We start from the raw sequence: 24387 nt of genomic DNA on the forward strand, positions 1-24387 counted from the left end.
TCAGCAAATTCTTCTGTCGTAAGTATTGGAGTCTGTCTTCATAGGACTTGAACGCTCATTTTCATTAATTGACTCACTAATCATGTGCTTTGATTGCCAGGAGTAATATCTGACGAGATTGTTGAAGTACCTATCCTTCAGTTTCTCTCTTTCTTCATCTGTTAATTTTATTGGCAACTTGGATTCGAGAATATCATCGTGTTTTGATACAGGGTGGCATCTCCCAACGCAAGTCGTTTACATCTGCGGTCTCATCATGTTCATAAAATTGGTCATTTACCGACATACATAAAGCACCGTGTAAAACTTCTGGTACCCGTTCGTCGTCCAAACAAATGATGTTAAAACGGTCGAATAACTGTTTCGCGTTTAACCATGGCATTGAGCGTCTTCTCGTTTTTTTTCTCGTAGGGACTTCCAACGCATCATGTCTTGGCTTGAACGACTTTCAAAATGTCTTCTGGTCCCCAGCAAATGCTGATGCATTTCCACCCGTAAATTGCTTCAACTGGGCAAATGATGTTTGTAGAATGATCAAAGTCGTCAAAGAGCAGAAGTTGCGCATTGTAATTCACATAGGATAAGTTTTTTAAATCCGTGACTTGGCAAGCAATGAAATCCTCTGTCACCGTTGTTATGAAGACACGCTTGCCATAGCCTGGCCTAACAGAATATAGGTAATAGTGTTCCTTCTTTATATCGACGACCTGTTTCATTCTATCCTCAATGTTGTGTTCCATGTTGTATACATGGATAGCTCAGTGGTTCGATCCCCGGCAGTTACTCGGGAATTTTCAGAAACGCTTTTCAGTGTTTCCCACCCAACTAGAGGTGTACTGGTCAGGAACCCAGGCAATCCTTGCGTGTATCAGTGCTATACACTGGGCACGTTAAAGAACCAGACTGTCTATTCGCAACGAGCTAGGCTAAGTTAGCCGGACAAGCCTGTATCTGATTTCTGATCTTTCTGTCGTGTGGGCTTTGTCTCACTCTGTCCCTCTGGTCAGATCGCTTTGTGTCTGTACTAGTAGAGGATGATTTATGCGCCCTGTTTGTCTGCATTTGAACTATGTAAAGCGCCTTTGAACGTGAAATTGATCATGAAAAGGGCGCTATATAAATCTGGTATCATAATAATAATAATAATACAGGACGTAAAGGATCTTCGACTTTGTACTCCATCTGTGTCATTTTCGTTGTTTTTTATCAGCCTTGAAAGACATGATTTTAATCATTTTTCTCGTTTGGTCGACATGATAGGTTCTACAATGGCCGCGAGGCAAATCAAGTTTTGATCTCTCTGTGCTACTTTACATGCAACTTAGCATTTCAAGCGGGGCTTGTGAGGCAACAAGTTGACTGACAGGGATGTCTCCATCGCGGAAACACGCAAGTGCATCTTTATCTTTAAATTAATTCAATCTGATTTTGGTTCGTTCTGTCGTGAAGAATTCTCTCGTTTGATATTTGAGCATCTCTCTTGTAATCATTCCATACAGCTTTACAACATTGTCGTTTTCAATCATCGATTCCGTCAGTGTTTTGTTAAATTATATAGATAACGGAGACTCGGCCAGCAATCAAATGGGTTGAGAAGACAGTTTTTGTTCCTTTTGAAGTCTGCATTCCGTTGTAAAGCAAAAAACGTTTTTCTCCCGGTAATCAAAAGTTTGTATATTACCTAATCTCCGCTCTCAAATGGAAAGAATTCAAACTGAGAAAGTTCTTCCCTTCGCTCTTCGCTCAGCTGAACGAGTCAGTGGCGTTTCTTGAAGTAACTTTCCTGGTTTGCCATGTTCGAATGTTGTGTGAAGGAAACATGAGGATTGCTCTTATATACCCGTCTTGATTGGAAATTTGAAAAAAAAAGTTATAAAATGGCATCAGTCACACAACCTAATTAGAAACGTGTATACGTGACCACTACACATCTGCTAAACGCTGCTTTATTGTCAAAATATCAAAACGGGACTCAGTACACACACCCCTCTCTCTTACTGTGTCCCCGCCCCGTTTTCCCGTCCCGTTTTCCCGTTTTTCGAGACACGATTATATATAAATTTAATTATATATATAATACGATATAGCCTAGTAGCAAAAAAAAAAACGGGAAAACGGGAAGGGAAAATGGGACGGGAAAGATTAAAGGAGAGGGGTTTGTGTATAGAGCCCCGTTTTTACAAATAGACTCACACGCCTACGTTCAAACAGGAGTAACATTTGTCCATTGATCTTATAGTGGATTTGTTCGCCTTATATGAACTTGTACGTTAACTATTTTACTTCAAGCACATATTGATCATTTGATCACAGAACACAAAGATGAACACATCTGATCAAATAAATATTATCAAATGCAGTGATGAATTTAGTATTTTATCCTATACCGATTTGCTTTCAGAGAAGGCCAATAATCCATTGATGGCAAAGTTCATCAATGAGAATACTGACATTTCTAAACTCTTCATTCTTATCACAAGTGATGATCGTGCCTTGCCTCTGACTTGCTCAGAAGATGATGGAATCAAAGAATTAAAGATGAAATTCAACGACGTTGACGAAAACGGAGCTGACTTTCTGCTCGTGTTAGAAGAAAAATCAGACGAAGAGACTGGACAAAGTTTTACAAGCTGTCACATTTTCTTCTCGGATAGATATACCAGTGACATGGCTGCTACTGCTTGTTTCATAGTGATGTGCTATGAAAGGCATGACTATTGTTCTTTCTTTTCAGACTCAACGGTGAATAAGATGTGTTCTATAATGATCCAACGTTATCGAAAGAAACTCACGCCTTTGAGCTTGCATGATTTCTGGAATGAAAAGCTTTGCGTATTACGAAAATCCAAAATACGTGATATGAAGCTTGAACGTGACACAGAGTTCAAGAATGGGTCAACTCCTGTGTGCATAAGAGAAAAGAATGTGAAAATAAGACAATTGTATCATATGAATGGACGTACATCGACTCATGTTTTGATGGATTATGTTACCCAATGTGTTTGATTTTATTTAAAAAAAAATTGAAAATAGATATAACATGCATATAGAAATAGATGCATAGCATTCTTTATTCTTGTACTGATAAGTGGTACAAAATTCCTCTCTTTCGTAATTTTAGCAGGGATACACTGGAAACAACAGCCCGATCTTCACTTGAACGCTATGTTGCATATACATGCACGGAAGGACACGACCTGAATCTTTTGAAAGCCGGATTTAATATGGTACTTGTTTCATTAGAGAGCAAGTTATGTAAGGCCACTGTTACGGATGGACGAAAAGTCGTAGAAAATGACACAGCTGGAATAGTTTGGCATCATGATAACAAATTTATATTCCTGATGTTCAAAGTATTAGAAAAACTCGAAGCATATAATGTGCTGCCCTTCTTGAGACTTAAAGGAGAAAGGTTGAAAATGTTACCAGTCGTCAAAGACTTTCGTGAATGTTGCTTTCTACTTCCCGATAAAGTGAAACAACCTATTGTAATTCAAGACGAACACCAAAGCGATGATGACATTTATGAGTATTTCAATATGGCCCATCGATTATCTGAGACACGAGCAAAAGATAGCCATGAAGAGAAGATTAAGGAAAGAATCACATGAAATATTAATTACCTCGACTGTTGGATCATTTGTCATGTTCATGGTTGGAGATAAAAGCGATCACTTCAAAGTACAAGTACCACCACCTTTTCGAACAAACTGTTACACCCTAAGCGGATTATCATCAGGGTAACAATAATCAAGTCCTTGTATCCTGATAATTCATCTGATATCGACAAGCTACCACTACAAAATCTTCTAAAGGACTACCTTAAAGACTATTTCAGCCCAATCTAGGTTCTGATTTGTCTGATCAGTCAATCAATAAAGAATTAAAACCAAAATCATTTTGTGTGCATGTGTTTATTTGACATATCTAGGACCGACATGCTTTGATACGACCTTTCATTAATACACTACTATTGGGCACTTTCGTTATGTGTCCACATCTTACTTTTGGAGTACAAGACGTCCAACACTACATTTGATGTGATACACAACTATGTAGAACAACGGATACAGCTTTGAAGTTTGAACTCTACCGCCCCATCGACAACAGAAGGTCTTGCACCACTGTCTAAATTTATAAACAATTTTAGGAGGCATCCAAAATGATATCGGCTCTTTCTGTGTCTGGTTCTTAGATATGCCCTAGGAGTTGTTCGTGATCAATTTGTCTAAATGGATAGGTCGGTCATATTTCCTTTCCTTAAAGATATGTGATGATGATCTGTCACAATTTCATACGGCTAAGTACTAACTGGCTTATCTCTCTAAACCTGCATATATCTCTAAAGGACAAGTCAAGCAAGGAAATCATCTTCTCTTATTGTAAAGAGCCCTTCTTAGTGCCAAGAAGGAGAAAGGGCGAACCTCTTCTCTTATGTAAAAAGAACGAACAGGCATGAAGTGTCTCAATGATAGCATTGAACAAGGTCGGACTCTCGTTTAAATCACGTCTAGTGTCTTATATAGATGAACACGACAAGTCAAGCAGGTCGCCCTTTTCGAGACATAGCTTTGCGAAGGCGGTCATCTTCTCTAATTGTAAAAAGAACGAAAAGATATTATGTGTCTCAATTGAACAAGATCGGACGTTCGTTCAAATCACATGTAGTGTCTGAATTTGTCAGTCAAGCAAGCACATCATCTTAGGATGAAGTGTCTCAATGACATCATTGAACACGATAGATCGGACTTCCATTTACATCATTAAGGACGTAGATCGCATTTATGCGTTCATTTTAACTCTTATCTAGTACCGCATGTCGTATTTATCCGTCAAAAGATAACAGGCGTGTATGCCGAGGATCGCAAAAATGCGCTATCCGCCTGATAGTACTGTATGCCGTGTGACGTGATTTTACTTTTGTAAAAAAGAAACAAAACAAACTTGGCCCGGGCTGTCAAAGTCAACCAATAAAAATTTTCCCTTCAAAAAGTTTTAAAAAACCCCCAAGCGATCAAAACCAATCAAAATATTTTTTTTTTAAAGCTTTGGCATTGTTTAATATACTAAATCCCCAAATATCGGAATTTAGAAAGTCATTTCTGGGTTTTGCCTTTTTTTATTTTCCCCAATTCAATTATACTGCAGAATCTTTCTTTTTATTCAGTTTTTTCAATTTATTAAAAAAAGGTATAATTTTTTTTTTTAAAAAATAAATTTTGCTTTAAATTTTAGCAATAGATGATATTTGAATAAAAATAAAATAATCAAAAAAAGGGGCTTTTTTTCTATGCCCAATTTTTTCTTAAAATTTTGGCGGGGTTTCTTTTTCATGCTACTTCAGTGGCCTGTAAAACAATTTTCCCAAATTAAAATAATAGAAAATTTTAAAAAAAGGGCATAGATCATAAATTTGTATTATTGTGAAAACCCTTATTTTTGTTCAATTTTAAAAACAATTTTGCCCCTTTAAAAATTGTTTCAAAGATCCTGGGAATCTTATCGATTTTTGATTATCAGAAAAAAATCCCCCCGGCTAAAAAGCGGGAAAAATTGTAAGTGCTCAGAATGCATGGGAAAATTGACCCCAAAAAAAAGGAAGCGGCGAAAAGGTTTTTGCGGGGTATTAATGATTAAAGGCGTTGCAGTTCCCCCATTTATCTCAGCAAAAAACACATCTTCTTCTCTAATTGAAAAAGAAAGAACAGGCAAAAAGTGAAAAAATTTAAACAACATAGATCGGACTTTCATTAAAAGGGCTCATGAAGTTTTTCATTCCCCCAAGCACATCACTTAGCAAGAAGTGTCTCAATTGTACAAAAACAACTTCGTTCAAATCCTTTTAGTGACTCATATATCCATAAAGCAAATCTCTCTCATCAGTTTCCCTGGGGATTCGCCCAAAAACTGATAACGACCGTTGGCCCGGCTATATGTCGGGGCCCCAAACATCAAAACCTAGGTCGGGAACACACGTTCTAACCCTCCCCTAACCAAGAGTTGTCTCCACATCCTATATAAGGATTTTGAGTAGACAGAATAGAAATTACTAAATTTGAACAAAATCGGACTTTTCATTCAAATCACGCAGTGCCCCCATAGTCAAGCAAACAGTTACACTTCTAATTGAAAAAAAAAAAAAACGGGCATGAAGGGGCCTAAAAAATTTACCTTTGCCCAAATCGGACATTCTTTCAAAGCAAAGGGAAAAGTGCCCTCATATATCTAAAGCCAAGCAAGAACATCATTTACCCAAAAAGTTCTCAATTGTACAAGATGGGACGTCTTTTAAGCCACATGAAAAAGAAAGAACGGGCAAGAAATGCCCTTAACAAACAAGATTGAAGGGACGTTCAAATAAAAAGAAGTGTCTTATAGTAAAAGAAACCCACATCGTCTTCCTTTTGTAAAAAAACGGACACCATGAAGGCCCCTCTTTTAAACCCAAGTTTTTAACGTTCGTTCAAATCACATGGGGTCCCAAATAGATTTAAACGACAAGGCAAGCAAACCACTTTCCCCAGCATTTGGCACTTCGGTCATACATTTTTCTGAAATAGACGGGAAACAAATTGAAAATTTTGAACAACATGATCGACGTTCATTAAAAACAAAATTATATCTCAGTAAAAGGAAGCAAAACCCATAAAAAGCATAGGTTCCAATTTCAAGATCGGACTTTTCCCATTTCAAATCACATTCATGACTCATATATTCATCAAGCAAATCTCCCCTAAACCCTGTTTCATGTATGTCGTCAAAAACTAAAAGCTGACTATTGCCCTACTATATTTTCCGCCACAACAAAAAACCCTAGGTAAAGAACACTGTTTCTAACCCATCTTCCTAACCAAGAGTTGCTCCCCTAGCATAAAAGCGAAAATTATTTGACAAAAAGGGAAAACCAGGTTTTTGATTTTCCCATTTTTAAACCTTGACAAAAAAAATTTTAAAATTACTAAATACTGATTTCCAAATTGTAAAAAAAAACAAAACAGAAAGAATAGTCCAACTGAACAAGATGGGACTTTCGTTAAAAATTCTCAGGTAGTGTCTAAATACAAGAAAAACAGATGCTTTTTCAAATTTTTGTAAAAAAACAACAGGCATGAAGTGCCTAAAAAATACAATTGCACAAGATGGGACATTTTTAAAAAGCAAATTAGTGTTTTCATAAAACCTCAAAGCCAAGCAAGCAAAAATCACTTAGCGGGAAGTGCTCAATTTACAAGTGGGACTTTCCCTTTTTAAAATAAACATGAAAAAGAAAGAACGGGCAAAAAAATTCCCAAAACGAACAAAATTGAACGTAACTTCAAATCACATGTAGTGCCCTTGTGAAAAAGCAAGCACATCGTCTTCTCTTTTTTGTAAAAAAAGAACGGCCCAGGCATAAATTCTCTATTGAATAAGATTTTAGGGTTTCGTTCAAAATCGAAAGGTGGCCCCCAAAAATTTTTTTAAAAAACGACAAGGCAAAAAAAACCCGCCTTCACCCACACTCACTCCGTGCCATATTTTTTCTGAAATAAAAAACTGGGACAAAAGAAAAAAAGACTTTTGGGTTTTTCATTACAGAAAATTTTTTAAAATCTAAAAAGGAAGAAGGAATGTACTAAATTTTGAAAAAATAGTTAGAAAACTCAAAAAGAACAAAACCTTTTGGGTTTTTTGGGCGGACACACCTTTGGGAAAAACCCTATGTTGAAAAATTTAAAAAAAAAGGGGCATTTTTCCCCAAGGCATAAGTAGGGATCTAGTGTGAGAATGGGACTTTTTGCTGAAGCACAACGATTTTTTTTCTAAGGCATATTATATGGAAAAGCAATGCAAAACACAATACTCTGTTTGGGGTTTTTGTTTTTTGGGGCTTAGTTGGGCCCAAGCCAAAATTTAAATTATAATACAAACTAAACCAAAGAATAAAATTTCAAATCAATAGGGCAAATCAATACTTAAATTCCCCTTTCCCTTCAAACTGGGCGAAAAAAAAACCCAAAGATTTGAACACCAGAAAAAAAGCTTAAAATTTTTGAGTAACAACGTGATACTTTTGTAAAATTTAACCCCTTGTGACTCATAAATTTGCCCCAAAAGTTGAAAAGTAAACCCAGGGTTTAAAAACACAAATGTTTTTCTTTCCCACTTTCTTTAAAACATAACAAACCCAATAAGCAAAAAAACCCCCGTAAATTTTACTTTTCCCTTTAACTAGTGAAACATACAAATAAAAAAACCCAACTGCAACTACCCATTCATACGGGATATTTGTATTTTTTCCCCCAAAAGGGATCTTTTTTTACATAGCCGTTACGTCAAAAGGAAGACACCCTTTTTTACATAAAACATTAAAAGTGTTTCATTGCTTTTGTTTTACAAAAAAAATCGATCAAATAATGAAATGGCGGGCCCAAATTGTCAGCATCTTGCCCTTGGGTATGTAAAAAAATCGTTTTAAAATTTACCAGCATGAAGTATTTTTTAAAAATTTCAAAAAAAAAAAAGTTTAGAGAGACATGGGGCTAGAAAAAGGGACCACTTTTTTTCCCTTTGGGAAAATTGAAATATCTTTCCCGAAAAAAAATTATTTGCAAAAAAATTTTAGACAAGAGAGTTTAAAAATCATAAATTAGAGAAATAAAATTTTTCTTCAACTCTGCGTTTGTCCAAAACTCGCCCACTGGCATTTTTCGAACCACCCCCATCTGAAACCCAAAAATGTTTTTGCATAAAAACCCCCTAGTTTAAAAAAGGGCCCCTCGAAACATGGTCGCATTTGAAAAAATTTTTGGATAGTGTGCCAAATAATAAAGAGCAGAGAGTAAATAGATGCTAAAGCCCCTCTTTAAAATTTGGCTAACCTTAACCCCAAAAACATTGTCATGCCAATCCCTGTTATTTCCCGAATATTGGGCCCAAAAAGGGGCTGTTCGGAGGATAGCAAACCACTAAATTTAAAAAAAGCTTTGTTTTTCCTACGAACGGGGTTTTTGTCATGGGGATATTTTTTGGGAAAAAACCCGGATACGGGGCAAAAAAATTCCCCCACATCGTTTTTTTGGGCCTAAAAAAGTGAAAGAGTCGGGCTTTTTAAACCCCTTTTTGACATTTTTACCAACGCCGATCTTTTAAAAATAAATTTTAAAAAAAAATCGTTGCCGTTGGGTTCCATTAAAATTTTGGTTTTTAATGAAAAAAAAAAGAAAATTTTTCCCAAAAGTCTAAAAATTTTGATGTCACTTACCCCCCAGGCCCGGGTGTTTTTGTTTTTGTACTGGGAAAGCCCGCTAAAAAATTTTGTCGAAAGGGTTGGGGGCACCTTTTGGGTATACAGATTTGGTTTTGGCATACCCTGTTTAGTAATCAATAGCGACAAAAAAAACTAAATCTTGTCACTAAAGGGGGAAAATTCCTTTTTTTTCCAAACCCTATAACGTCCCGTGATGGCCAAAAGGCGGGCCTTTTTGTGCCATGTCCCATCACCAAAAAATTTAGCATAAAGGGCGGGTTCTAACACCCCTTCATTCTTCTGGGTTTGCCCTTTTTTCCTAATATTAAACCAGACCCCACAATTTCGATTTCATTAAAGTCCATTAGCATTAGAAATTTTTTTAAAAAGAGAGAAAGAGAAGAGAGAAAAGGGCAACCCGTGTTTGTACAAAGTTCCATGCCCCAAATAAACTTTATACAAATGCACATTAAAATTTTTAAATTTTGATTTTTTTCAGTTAGAAGTAAAGCTTGTTTTTCCAAAGTTCTAAAATTTGATGTCACTTTCCCCTTTAAATTAAAAATTTTAAGCAAGCCAAGTGTTTTTTAACATAAATAAAAATTTTAAAAAAAAAAGGAAACAAATCGCCATTTGGGCCGCATTTCCACCACAATTAAAAAGTGACCAAGCCCTGTGGAGAGAGAAAAAAAATTCAATAGCTAAAAAAAAAGTCACAACTTCCCCCCCCCCCCAAAACAACTTACAACAAAAATTTAATAGCATATCTAAATATTTTAAAACACAAGGGCTAAAAAAACCTTATACAAACAAATGTTGAAAAGGGTTTAACCGCAAACTCCCCCGCTTCAGAAAAAAACTCGTAAATTGCTCCAAAAAAATGCAAAAAGGATGAAGAAAAAAATAGGGTTTTTTTGTTTGGGCTTTTCCGAAATTTTTCGGGCGTCGGGAAAAAACCAAATAAAATGATAAACGGGTGCCCCAATGCCCTACGGGCGAAAATCGGAACCAAATCAAATTGAGAAAAGACGGAAACATTAGCCACTCAGAGGGACATCGTTTAAAACCTCCCTTTCCGATGTCATTTAAATAAAAAATGAAACTGCGGCTATTTTTGCGGATGGAATGAGGGGAAACAAAGCTCAACCGTTTTTTTCCTTTTTGGGGTATATGGGAGTTTTTCACCCCCAACCCAACAAACCCCAAAAACCCTTCCGGGCATTCTCAATTGATCGAAACCCCGGTCAATTTTCTAGCCGAACCAAGACTTGCAATCGCAAATGCAAATTACGTTGCCAGTTTTTTTGCCCCAAAAAACCCCAATTTCCTATGATTGCTTTATCGGAGCGCCCGCGACTTTGGGCCAATTAAACACGCCAGGCTTTTCTTCTTCTATCTTCCCCTTTTGTTACCCCAAATTTTAAATCCAAACACCAAGAAAAGTTTTAAACCAATTGACTTGAAACCCCTTTAAAATTCCCCGGGTTAAAGCCGCTAAACTAATAACTGAGCTTGTGCAGCTCTTTTATGGCCCTCCCCAAAAAATACCAAACCCCAAAACGTAAAAAAAACCCCTTTTAATTGGTTTGATAGCTTTCCACGGGGTTTCGCCCCAAGGACGAGCCCTCCCATGAAAGTAACTGAAAAATCAGCGCAAACCATTTTTTCCTAAATTTTGGAATTGCTCACATGACCAATTGTGCACCCCAAAAGGGGGCAGGGGTGTTTTGAAAGTGCTCTCGCTAAAATGTTTAAAAAACATAAATGGCTCGATTTTTGGCACATTTTTTTCCCCCCTTTTAATGTTCTTAATACTTGAAATCCCAATTGCCAATTTTTTTCCATTAATACTAAAAAACAATTTAGAAACGGACCCCCTTTAGCAGATTGCTCTCCCCCTACTTTACCCCTAATCACATCCCTCACTGATTTTTTTCTGACCAAATACGTTTTCAAATTTTTAGAATGTCTTTAAATAATAAAAAAACAGCAAATAAAATTTTTTTGTAAAATTTGTCCTGTTTGAAAATTTAAAAATAGTCAAAAAACGAATTAAATTCCCTTTTCCTTCATTTTTTAATAGGAAATTTTTGAAAACGCTCAAAATCAAACATTACGATGCTAAGGGGACCATACAAACAAAAATTTTTGCAAGGTACTTTTTTAAAAATTCCAGAAATTTTTTAAAATTTTTGCCACCATACAAGGAAAAACAAGCCTTGACGTTCGTTATAGTTCAAACTATTTGGAAAAAACAAAATTTTTTAATTATTTGAAATTAAAAAGAAGTTTTTTCCCAAATCAGACCAAACATGCATTGAATACGGGCAACTTAGCTCAACAAAAAGACACAATTTTTTAACGCATAAGGAAAAATTTCAACATCATTTTTACCCTCATTAGACTTTATTTTTTAACTAATACAAAAAAGGGAAAAAAGCATAGTAGCAAGACCAATTTTTTGCATTGAGAGGAAATTTCACAGAGCAAAGAAGAAAATCCCTCTATAGTAGGAGAAGGAAAAAAATTTTCAGTATCATTTTTGGCTTCATGTTTTTTTTTTAAATAACCTTTTAATTACAGATGCGTAAAAAAAGAAAAAGGGAAAAAACATAATGTAAAACATTATTTCAATGCCAGATGGGTTTATCATAGATAAACTTTTGGGTCCCTTTTTCCCCTACACTAACTCGGCGCCCGGGAAACAGCGGGCAACCAAAGAGTGTTTTTGCACATCTCACTAAAAGGGAACGCCCTGTTTCCCCTTTGGGGGAGCAAAAGCATTAAATCCTTTGAATTGTCCTTAAATTTCCCTCGCAGTGCCCGGCAAAGAAATTTCCCAAAACCCGGGATTCCCCTGCTTCGCCAATATAAGGGGGTCACGAAAACTACTTTAAAACGCTTTCCGGCCGACAGAAAAAAGCCAAACAAGGGGGGAAAAAAATGCCCAACGCTATGAAAGGAAAAGGGAAAAAATTTCCCAACCATCAAAATCCAACATCTTGCTATTGCATCGAAAAATCGAAAAGCTTTTCAATTTCAACCCCCTGAGTAACTTTTTTAAAAATCATAATCTTATAAAGTTTGGGGGGAGTTTTTTCAAAAATTCCCCTGTCATGTAATTATTTTTTTTAATTTTCACATCCGGGAAGATGAAATTGTAAGGCCCCCAGGGGTTTTGGAACTGCTTAAATTTTTCGTTTCAAAATCTTGGGGTTTTGTTTATGAAAAGGGGCTCGGTGGAAAAGACAAAATGAGACGTTTGCGAAAAATGAATCAATCATAATCAAAAATTTTGTTTTGCTAAGGGGAAGTTTTAAAAAGTATATCGGGCCCCCCACACTGCTCAGTGTAAAATGGAGGAAAAAAATTTTTAAAATTTGACTACATCGTTTTTTAAAAGTCCCCCATACATATTTCCAAAAACCATTGCTTTACCTGATCATGTATCTCCGAGATGATAGACCAAAATTTCCCGCCCAAAGTAAAAACTAGTTAAACAAAGGAAAAAAACCCGCATGAGTGGGAAATTGTTCATTTAAAAAAGGGAAATACCCCTTTTACAATTTGGGGTATCTTAGTATTAAAAGGAAATGCACATGGGAAACCCAGTCGGGTATATTAAAAAACGGGCAGAAAGGACATGATAAAGGGCCTAGGGTACAGGAAAAACCCAAAACTAAAAACCCCATCTCGGGGTACTTTTTTGTAGTGAAAAGTTTTTTATCATTTATAAATTTAAGACAAACTCAAAAAGCAAACCGTGCCTCCTTTTTGGGCACGCCTCTTTAAGGGCAAATTTTTTTCATAAAAAACAAAAGATGCAAATAAAGTACATGCATCCAAAACCATAAATCCCCCCCCTCACTTCTTTTTCAAAAACAATCCTATTTTTATTTTTTTCTTTTCGGGCAAACGCTAAAAAAATCTAAACTCGATTAAAGGTCTTTACCTATTTTTTTGAAACTTCACCGTTTCACTCGGCTTTAGGCCAAACCCCCACCGGGCCCCCAGGGCCCCCGCCCCAACCGCCACCGCCAAAAACACCACACCCCCACCCTCCACCCCCCCACCCCCCATCGCCCCCCACCACCGCCGCCGCCCGCCGCCGCCCAGCCGCCCTCCACCCGGGCCCCCGCCCCCCCCAACCCCGTTTTCCTAAATTTTCCGAATAAGATCCCGGGTAAAAATGAAAACCCCCTCCCCTTTAAATTTCCCAAACAAAAAATTTACGCTTTGATACTACCCATACAACTTTCAGCGCTTTTTAAAACTACCTAAAGGCTTTCTGGGGGCTTTTTATATAATCCATACAACTTTCACCTTTGGGTTACGAAAGCCCGCCCCGTTTCCGATTTCCTTAAGGGATAAAATTTTAAAAAACTCAGACACGTAATTATATATCAAAGCACGACCTCCAAGAAAAAATTTTAGCTAAAAAAAAAAACTTTAAAGCGGGGGACAATGATTGAACCGACAAAAAAAAATAATTAAACAAATTTTGTTTGTTAATTTAAAACATAAGCTATATTTTGATGATAAGGGTTTTCCCGGGGGGTAAACTACTCTTTTCTTCAAAAGGGTATTTTAAAATAATAGAGAGTTTGGGGATTTCAAAAACCTTTTGCCTTCCCCTTCAACACTTTTCAAAAATAATTTGGGGTAAAAACGGGGGGGCACCAATTAAGGGGGGGTGGGTATTTTAAAATCAGGGCGTTCCACAAATTTTCCAATTTCCATTAAAGGGGGAAGGGGGGCCTAAGACTTTTCGGTTTTTTATTAACTTATGGTTTGGAAATAAAAAGCCCCATTTTAGCTTCTGGCTATTATTGGAAATTTTTTTTCGATTTTTTTCCGTTTTTTAATTTTTTTGGGGGCTTAAAAATTGGGGAAACAATTTTCAATAAATTTTAAGGGAAAATGAAAGGTTTTTTTGGTAATGATTTTAAAATAAAATACATTGAATTGAACCCCGGAAGTTGAAGGTTTTCAACGATTTTTAAAAACTTTTTTAGATTTTTTTTTCAAACTTTTAAAAATTTTACGGCATATTTTGGTCCTCAGGGGGTATTTATTTATACCGATGGGGCCTTTTTTTTCCCCCAAAAGTGGGAAATTTTTTAACCGGCCCAAGATGTTATATCACGAAAATCAAAACTTCAGTCTTTGAACATCTACTCTGTCCACATAATGGCATCAAAGACGAAATTTTTAGATACAAAATGGGATGACCCTTTATTTACTTGAAAAAAGAATATAACGCCCCGATTTCTTTGGGGGAAAATTTTTTTTTTAACTTCCAAAAAGAATCAAACGTTTTCTGCCGGACACTTTAAAACACAACGGGGTTTTTTAAATTTTAAACATAAAATGGTAAAGTAAGACGGATTTTTTTTTTTTTGAAGAAACAACAATTTTTGAACTAAGATAACATGATGCGAGAGTTTTTCCCTTAGCCGAAAAAGGGTAGCTCCCTTTTTTTTCATGCACGGAACCCGAAAATGGGAGAGGGGGATTTGGGGCAATCCCCCTTTTATTCTTACAAATTTTAAAAAAGGGAAAAACGGGCTTTAAAACCGGGGTGGAAAAATCCCCCCCCCCCCTTAAAGTTGGTGTCCCTCTAACCAAAATTCCTTCATCTGCACATCTTTACTTAGAAAAAGTATATTTTTAAACAAAAAACTGTATATTCCCACATTTATTTTGGCGACAATTTTCGTCTCCACCTAAAAGTTTTTTTGACTGTTTTGGGTAAAAACAGGTTTGGGTTTTGGGACGATTATATTGTGCGTCCCGAGAGTTTTGGGAATTTTACAGAGTCAAACGAGTGCCTGGGGCCCCCAAAAAGAAAATATCCCGAGAGTAAACCCTTAAAATTTGGTTTTTAAATCGCTTGTTAAATGAATTTATAAAATTTTGTATATGGCTCATGGGTTTTCCCAAAAAATCTTTTTAAAAGGTTTTAATTTTTAAAAAAGGAAACCCTTTTACAAGTAAAACCGTCTTTTTAAGGGTTCCCATGTAAAAGTAACCAAAAAAAATTTAAAAAAAAAAAAAAAAAAAATTTAAAAAAAACTATGAAATACTAATCAAAAAAAGCCTTTTGTGTTTTTCTTTAAACTCATATTTTTAACTTCAAAGTAACGAGAAATCATTGTTTGTTTGGTGTCTCAAATTTTTTTTCGCCCTAATACAAACGTGATTATGTTAAAAAAAAATGTTTTTATTTTAAATTTTTATTTCAAAAAAACCCCTTGAAAAGTCCTGCACTTTCGACAATTTAATCAAAATGCACGAGAAAAGCGATCATAAAAACAGATAAAATTTAAAGGGGATTAAAAAAAGTAAGGTTATTTTAAAGTTTGAAATCTCAAAAGGAAAATTTTTAAACGAAATTTTAACTTCATACGTTTAAATTCGCAAGAGACGTTAAAGGGGGAAAGGGGAAGGGTTTAAAACTCAAACTTTTCCAAAAGTCAATAAAACTTTAAGCGGTTTTTTGTTTTTTGAACCCCAAAAAAACCCGCGCAGATCCTTACACTTCGGTAACCCAAAATTGCCCGTGAATAAATTTCGGGCGTAAATACAGGGGCCAAAAATTTTAAAACAAGAATACAAGCTAAAAGCTATGGAAAATTTTTAAATAGCATGGGGTTTAAATGTAAATAGCTAATTTCAGCAATCAAAAATAAACAAGCAAATGTCTTCAGAGCTTTAATAAAATTTTAAATTTTTTTTTGAAGGTACCAAATTTTTTTCAGAAAAAGGGAAATTTCCCTTTATGTTTATGATATTTCCCCTTTTCAACAAAAAAAAGGGGACAAGCTAAATTTTTAAACCCAAAGAAAACATTTTTTTTTTGACTAGCGCCAAAAAGAATCAGTCAGTAAGTTTTGGCCATAAAATATTAATAGAGAAAATTTAAAAATTAACTTTAGGGGCCCTAAACTTTTTATTTTAGCTAGTGATCAAAAAAAGCACTACTAAATTTTTACTAGTACCAAAATATTGGAAATTTGACCCCTGAAGTAAATCAGAAAGTCAAAACCGACGGTCGATCAAATAATACGAAATGTGTTTTTTATTGGGGACCATCATTCCGATTGAACCTTCTTAAAACAGATATAAAAAATTTTTAACAAAATTTTAAAAAAAAACTGATTTAATAAAAGTTTGTCGGGAAAGGATGGTATCCAAACCAAAAACGCTGCCTATTACATTGACAACAGTCATCTTTACTTTATTTATGATACTTTTCGTCGAAATTCCCGGGAGCTTTCGATAATCAAAGCGCTGAAAGTTTTGTATGGGTTTTATCAAAAGCCAGAAAGCCTTTCTGGTTTGTAAGAAAGGGGGCTGAAAGACTATATGGGTTTTTAAAAAAAGCCTGAAAGTCCCGTATGGGGTTTATCAAAAAAGCGGGAAAATCTGTATGGATAGTAAAAAGCGCTGAAAGTCTGAAATTTGGTTTTATCAAAGCGCAGAAAGGGCTGAAAGGGTATCAAAGCGCTGAAAGCGACTGGGGAAAAAAAAAGTGAGTAGGGTTTTTATTTCTTACCGATCTTATTCGGGGAATTAGGTAAACAGGTTTTGGGGGGTGGGGGCGGGGGCGGCTGCGGCCCTTTTGGTGGTGTTTGTTGCGGGGGTGGTGGCGGTTTTGGGGGAGGTGATGGCGGGGGGCCGGGGGTGGTGGTGGTGCTGCGGGGGGTGGTGATGGTGGTGGTAGCGGGGGGTTGGGGGTTTTGGGGATGGAAGTGGAGGTGGCGGTTAGCGTTTGGGAGGGGGCGGGGGGACATAATAAATCGTCCCCAAAAACCTTTTGGGGTGTTTTTAAAAAATTAAAACCCCCGTGCTTACCCAAAAAAAAAAGAAAAAAAAAAACTAAAAAATGGGCCCAAAATGGTAAAAAAAACATTAAGATTTTAAATGTTTTAAAAATTTTTTCTATTAAACAAAAATAAACTCGCTTTAAAAAAAAAAAATTTTTCACTCTGAAAACTTTTAAAAAAAAGGGTGGAAAACAAATTTGAAGCCATTAAGGGCATGAATATAGGCCCCTCAAGCCGATCGTAAAAGGGTTTCAGAAATTTTAAAAAAAAAAAGGTCGATACCCTTTAAACGAGCTAGACTTTTAACGATGACGCAAAAGAAAAAAACTAGGGTTGTATTTTGGGAAGAGATGAGAGATGGAGTAACAGAGCGGGATCGTTTTCTTATCTTTTCATTAAATTTACAATAAATTTTAAAAAGGGGCAATCATTGAGTCCCACCCCGAAAAAAAAGACTGCAAACCCAAAACTACGCTTGGGCCAACCCCCCAAAATTTACTCCTCCCCAAACCAAATGGGGGGTTTTATTAGACAAAAAAGGGGAAATGTGACCCCAAATACTTTAACATTGTGTCAATTTTGAAAAAACTATAGAAATCTTATTTCAATTGCATTTAAAATTCTCATTGGATAATAAACAAGCACATAAGGAATGGGATGGGCTGTCCTTTTTTAACACAAATTTTTTTTCAAGACCTGCTTCTATTCTTAATTTTCAAATAAATCAAAGAGGGGCACAAAAAGTCAAAAATGCGCACAATTTTGACGCGAAAAAACCTATTTTTTATAACATTTTCAACCTTCAAATCTTTAACGTTTTTCATAACACCCCCCTTTATTAAAGGGATTTTCAAGGCGGGAAACAAACATTTTTACTGTCGATAAAACTGAAAATTTCTGAAACAAGCATTTCCCCGCCAAACACTGTTGCCCTTTTTTATCTTTAGCGTTTTTGCGTTTGTAAGCAAAACACCTTATTTCAGTTAAAAGCACAATTCAAAATTTTTTTTAAAATTACACAAGGCTTCGTTGATTTTGGTTTTTTGCAAGAAATTTTTAAAAACCAAAATGACAGTATTTAGAGCATTCCCGCAAAAAAAATTGACGTTCAAAATCAAGGGAACGCGTCCAACGTATCCAACTGTCTTTAACCCAAAAAGAAAGTTAAAAAAATTTCCTCCGGGTTTTTTTTTCCCTTTTCAAATTGGGTTTTAAAAGGAAATTTTAATTATCAAAAATTTAAAAGGGAATGTGTTTTAAGGTAAACAAATCCAAATAGTTTTTTTGTTTTTGTAATTTGTGTGGAAAAAAACACTTTTAAAAAGTTCAGAAAAAAAACCAATTTCTGTAAAACTCAAGAGAAGCCTTAAATGCTCCCAACACTTTAAAACGGCCCGTGTTCAAGCCCCAAACCTGGAAAAATTTTGGGACAAAATTTTGAAAGATGAAGAATCGTACAAAAAAAAGTTTTGCATTTGATTTCGAACGAACAAAGAAGCAATTGGGAAAGGAAGAAGAAAAAAAACCCTTTCTGACAATTCATTTCGAAATACCGACACGAAAAAAAAAAGAGTGCTTAACAAAATGCTTAAGTGAGCAATCACGCTTTCAACCCGAAAACAAAATACCTTTTTTCGTGAAAAGAACATCAAACCCAAACAATACGACTTGAGACTTAAGTTTTTCAAGACCCAAATTTTAGTTTCGTTTCCCCGATAATTTTTGATAAAAACCAAAGACAATGGGGATTTTTTATAACAAGAAACACATATTAAAAAGGAGCAGCGTGAAAAGATTTCCTGTCCCATGAAAAATTGGGCAATTTAAAAAATCAAAAGAACAAGGCATTTAAAAAACCGGGGGTCATTTAAGACACGACGATCAAACCAAGGCAAGGGGCAATTTTTGATCCAAAAAACAAAAAAATTCGTACAAGAAGGAGGGGGACAGTACCCAAAAAAACCCAATTTTTCAAACCCTTTTTTTGCGCCCCCGACAATTTTAAATACGCGAAGGAAGGAAAACAAGGGAAACGAATTTCCGGGGGCTTTTAAATAAACCATAAGGGAAAACGTCACCCTTTTAAAAACCCCGTAAAAACCCTCCCAAAACGGGGAAAGGGAAGGGTTCGTTTGACACAATTTCCCTGCGATCCAAATTCACAGACAAACTGTACGACGAACCCTTCAATACAAAGTGTGGGCATTGAAACCTGGGGGAAGGCCTTCCCTTTACAAAGCCGCAAGCATTCCAAAAAAAGATCTCGATGTAAAAGCTAACTAAGACAGTTCGGAAACAACCCCGAAGGAAAAAAAAAAGTCTGGGGATAGAAAAAAAAAAACGTCCCGTGCCGCAACAGGAACCCCATAGACAAGACTGTGGTTTTTCACGCAAAGACCGACTAAAGTTAAAATTTAAAAAATGTAAGCAACCAACGGCGAAAGGGAGCCCCCTGCCAAAAGGGGATCGGCAAAGACCCAAATTTCAAAATTTTTTTTTCAGCAAGGAAATATCAGATTGGGGGCATTTTTTGTTTTTTCAAATCTCTTCCGATTGGGAATACTCAACAAGCAATTTTTAAAAATGGCATACCTAGTATCAAATTTTTAGTCCAAAATAAAGGAAAAGGAAAACGCATCAAAAAAAGGTCGATACGTCATCTACAGAAAAGGAGTTTTTTGGGAAGTTTCGTGAAAGGGTCTTGTATCGACCCCAAAGAACAAAGACAACCTATCGGTTTTAAGACGAAAGGTTTACGTATAAAACATGCAGTGAAAATGGGAAATATAACACAAATTAGGGGGGCGCGAAACCCTTTTAGTTTGGGACAAAACCCCACCTGCATTTTTTTTTAAAAAACAGAGACGTTTAAAAGGGCAAGAACTTTTTAGGAAGTCGCTTTGGGATTGGCTTCCCGTTGCAGCCTACCATGCTGATTTATAACTATGGGACGTTATATCGGTGGCTCGCCGAATTCCAGCTGAACCTTTGGGGAAGCATTACTGAATAAAAAGTGTCATACTACATAATGTTTGAACTAATTATGTCCTGCTAAATTCCTATCAGTAGAATAAAACAATTTGATTCTTCTCCTTATGCGTTGAAAATATGTTGAACATTAAGTCCTACTGTTTAATAAAAAACCTTAAAAGGGAAAGCAAGTTTTTCCCGAAAACATCGGGGACTTTTTATTATTATCCAATGTGGGGGAAAATAAATCTGCTTAAGCTGTCCCCCATTCACCGTTTTGCCTTTTTAAAATCATTTGGCCCTTTCAAGTGTTTTTTAAAATTCTTTGGGGCCTAAGTCTTTGCCAGGGTCAAGCCCTTTTCAAAGTTTTCACACATCTAGCGAGAGCACTGCAAAAACACGTCCGCTGCACAATTAGTCAAGTGACCCGTTACAACTTGAGAGAAAATGCTCGTCGCTGAATGGCCCGTTACTTTCCGTGGGACCCCGTCCCCCTTGGGTGAAACTACCCTTTTAACGGCAATTGCCCCAAACGAACGTTTTGTGGAAAGTCACGGGTTTGTTTTTTATTTACAGGGCCCAAAAAGCCTGCACAAAACCCCTTTTTTTCAGTTTGGGGGCTTTTACCTTAGAAATTCAAGGTGTTTTCCGCGACAGTTTTGTGTTAAAATATTTCTTTTTTGAAAAGGGTTAAATTTGTTTAAAAAGAGAAAAAGACAAAAAAGAATGCCTGGGGTGAGTACTTGGGAAAGTTTGCGTCGCTCTCGAAATGCCATGTTAGATTTGGATAGGACAAAAAAGAATGGCAACGTACAGAAGCATCGCGATGCCAAGTCTTGGTTCGGCTAGAACTTGATCCGGGGTTTCGATCAATTGAGAATGACCGGTGTTTGGCGTAGTTGAGTTAGGGCGAGGAAGTCTCGATATACCGTGTTAAGATACTTAGATATGCTAGATAGGTCTTAGATCCTTGTTGTGAAGACAAGTTGTGCACAACATATCTTAGATATTGAATGTATTTCTCTCTTCACAGGACTTGGCTACTATATTCATTGGTAGTGGTGTATGACAAGGGGCGTTTTCATATCCTTACTTGTGTAGTTTTTATTTAGGAAAACGACTCTTGGATTGCTCTCGCTACAAAATGATGTTTGTTTAATCATATCTTATTGCTCTCTGTTTCAATATTACACACACTATTACATACATTTTTAAAACACAACAAAACACAAAAGGGTTGGGCTACGAGTTATTTCAATATCAGCATACAGCCCTTCCAAAATGATGAAGTAAGTGACATCAAAATTTTAGAACTCTTACTTCTAATTACAAGATCAAAGTTTAAAATTCAATGTGCCATCTAGTATACAGCTTATTTGACACGTAACAGCTGTACACAACACGATGCAACCTTTTCTCATTTCTCTTGCTCTCTTCATAAAACTAAAATTACTAATGCTAATGGACTACATGGCAGCAGATATTGCTTGGGTTGGACTGAAGTTTAGGGGAAAGAACAGCTAGAAGTATGGAGGTTTCGTTAGACCAGCTTTATGCTATAGTGAGGTGAGGCCATCACAAGACATTATGTGCTTGGAAAAGTAGGAATCTCCCCGTTTAGTGACAGCATCTGGTCTTTTTATGTCCGATGTTGATTACTAAACAGAGTATGCAAACCAGCTCTGTATACCAAAGGGTTCCCACTTACGACAAAGCTTGAAGCGTCATCCGAGTACAAAAACAAAAACGCCCGACTCTGGTGTAAGTGACTTCGAAATTTCAATACTTTGGCAAACACAATCTCTTTCCCTTTTCATAAAAACTAAAAACATTAATGGACCAAAAGGCAACCGATATTTTATTTTTCAACTTGACTTTCATAGATCGGCGTGGGTAAACTGCCAACGCCCGATTCTGCACTTGCTAGGCGACGAAAACGGTGTGGGGAATTAGTTTTCCCGTCATCGCGATGATAGTCCACAAGATATAACATAACAAAACCACGTTCCAAAAGAACAAACTTCTCAAAGAAGTTTTGCTACTTACCTTTGAACAGGGGCCCCATGCCAGTTTCTTTCCTTTATTAAAGGCTCAGTATATAGTTATTACACTGTTCTGTCCAGATATATAAACATGCAATATCAACTGCATGAATTTCCCATCCTGTCTAATCAATATCGATTATATACACGATGTGGAGACAATTCTCGATTTGGAAGATGGTAGAACTGTGTGTCTGACCTTGATCTAAGATGTGGAGAAGACATATAGCAGTCCATTGGTAAGATTATCAGTGAAGACGACATCATATGTAAATTGCATTAGAGAGATTTGCTTGACTGAGATATATGAGTCACTAAATGTGATTTGAACGACCGTGCGATCTTGTACAATTGAGACACTTCATGCCTGTTCTTTCTACGATGATATGCTTGCTTGATTGAGCTATATGAGTCAATAAATGTGATTTGAACGATCGTGCAATCTTGAACAATTGAGACACTTCATGCTAAGTTGATGTGCTTGCTTGACTGAGATACATGAGACACTGCATGTGTTTTGAACGAACGTCCAGTCTACCTTGTTCAGTTTGATATTTTGAAAAGAACGTCCGTCGTGTACAACTGAGACACCTTGTGCATGTTCAGTCTAAGATGATGTGCTTGCTTGACTGAGATATGAGTCTATAAATGTGGTTTGAGCGATTGTGTGATCTTGTACAATTGAGACACTCCGTGCTAAGATAATATGCTTGCTTGATGATTCCGACCAATATCTTTCCGGCCTAAAATGACCGGAGTTCTCATTTGATTGAAATGACACTCGAGATATCAGGCTTACTTTCGATGTCATCTGAGTGTTTACTTTTAGCGTCTTCTATCAAGTTGAGTCAGTGTTGCGATATTGACGGTAGACATGGTCACCCTTTGATTGTTAACTGCTTTTGCAGATCGCCAAAAAATGCGATAGTTAATTAACGAAAACTTTTTCTTCATTGTTTTTACATGTTAGGAAAAATGACGTGTTGTTTAAAACGAGTACGACTGGACCATTGCAATATGAGTTTGTACAAGATATTTAGACCATAGTGTTAAGATACATAGAACGCTAGTTAAGTCTTAGTTGTTAGTTGTTAAGACAAATTGTGCACAACTTATTTAGCTATTAAATGTATTTCTCTCTCCACAGGACTTGGTCACTTTTATCATTGGTTGTGGAGTACGGCAAGGGGCGTTTTCGTGTCATTACTACTTTCTTGGTTTCCTCCATCTGCTACATGATAGGGTAACTGACATCAAAATTTCAGAACTTTAGTAAACACAAGCTCTTACTTCTACTTGAAACATCAAAGTTTAAAATTCAATGTTGCATCTAGTATACAGCATATTTGACATGTAACAGTTGTACACTACACGATGCAACCTTTTCTCTCTTCTCTTCCTCTCTTCAAAAAGCCAAAATTACTAATGCTAATGGACTGAATGGCAACCGATATTGCTATGGTCGGGCTGAAGTTTAGGGAAAAAGGACAGCTAGAAGTATAGAGTTGTCGTTATGGAAAAGTAGGAATATCCACGTTTAGTGACATGATTTTGTCTTTTTATATTCGCTATTGATTACTAAACAGTGTATGCAAACCAACTGTGTATACCAAAAGGTGCCTACTTACGACAAGCATGTAGCTTCATCCGAGTAAAAACAAAAACAAAAACGCCCGGCTCTGGTGTAAATGACATTGAAATTGAAGACTCTGGCAAACACATTTTCTTTTCATAAAAACCAAAAACATTAACGGACCGAACGGCAGCCGATATTTCTTTTTAACTTGTCTTTCATAGATGAGTTTCCAATGCTGGCTAACGCCCGACTCTGCACTTGGTAGGCAACGAAACCGGTGTCTGGAATTAATTTACCCGTCATCGCGATGATTGTCCACAAGATCTAATATGACAAGACCACGTTCCTAGGAAGAACAATGCTCCTCAATGATGTTTGCTACTACCTTCGAACAGCCTTGTCACCCACGCATTGCGGCGGATATCGGATATTGGCATGAAAATCTGAAAGTGACAATGTCAATTGAAAGTGTGTTTGCCTTCTACTTCTACTCTCTGTCTCTTCTATCATTTGGCACACCATTCCAAATTTCTTCTAATGAGACAATAAGGTCTTGTGATCTAGAGTTTCTATAAAAAACACATTTGGATTCTCAGATACCAGCGGTCTCGAAACATGCCAGTGACAGGTATGGACAAACGCAGAGTCAAAGAAATTTGGTACTGCTCATTTGCGACTTGTAGCTCTCTTGTCTCATATGTTGCATTTAATGTTTTCGAACAAAGTCAAAAAATATTTCGG

The sequence above is a fragment of the Mercenaria mercenaria genome, chromosome 8, assembly GCF_021730395.1.
Source record: "Mercenaria mercenaria strain notata chromosome 8, MADL_Memer_1, whole genome shotgun sequence".
NCBI lineage: Eukaryota > Metazoa > Mollusca > Bivalvia > Venerida > Veneridae > Mercenaria > Mercenaria mercenaria.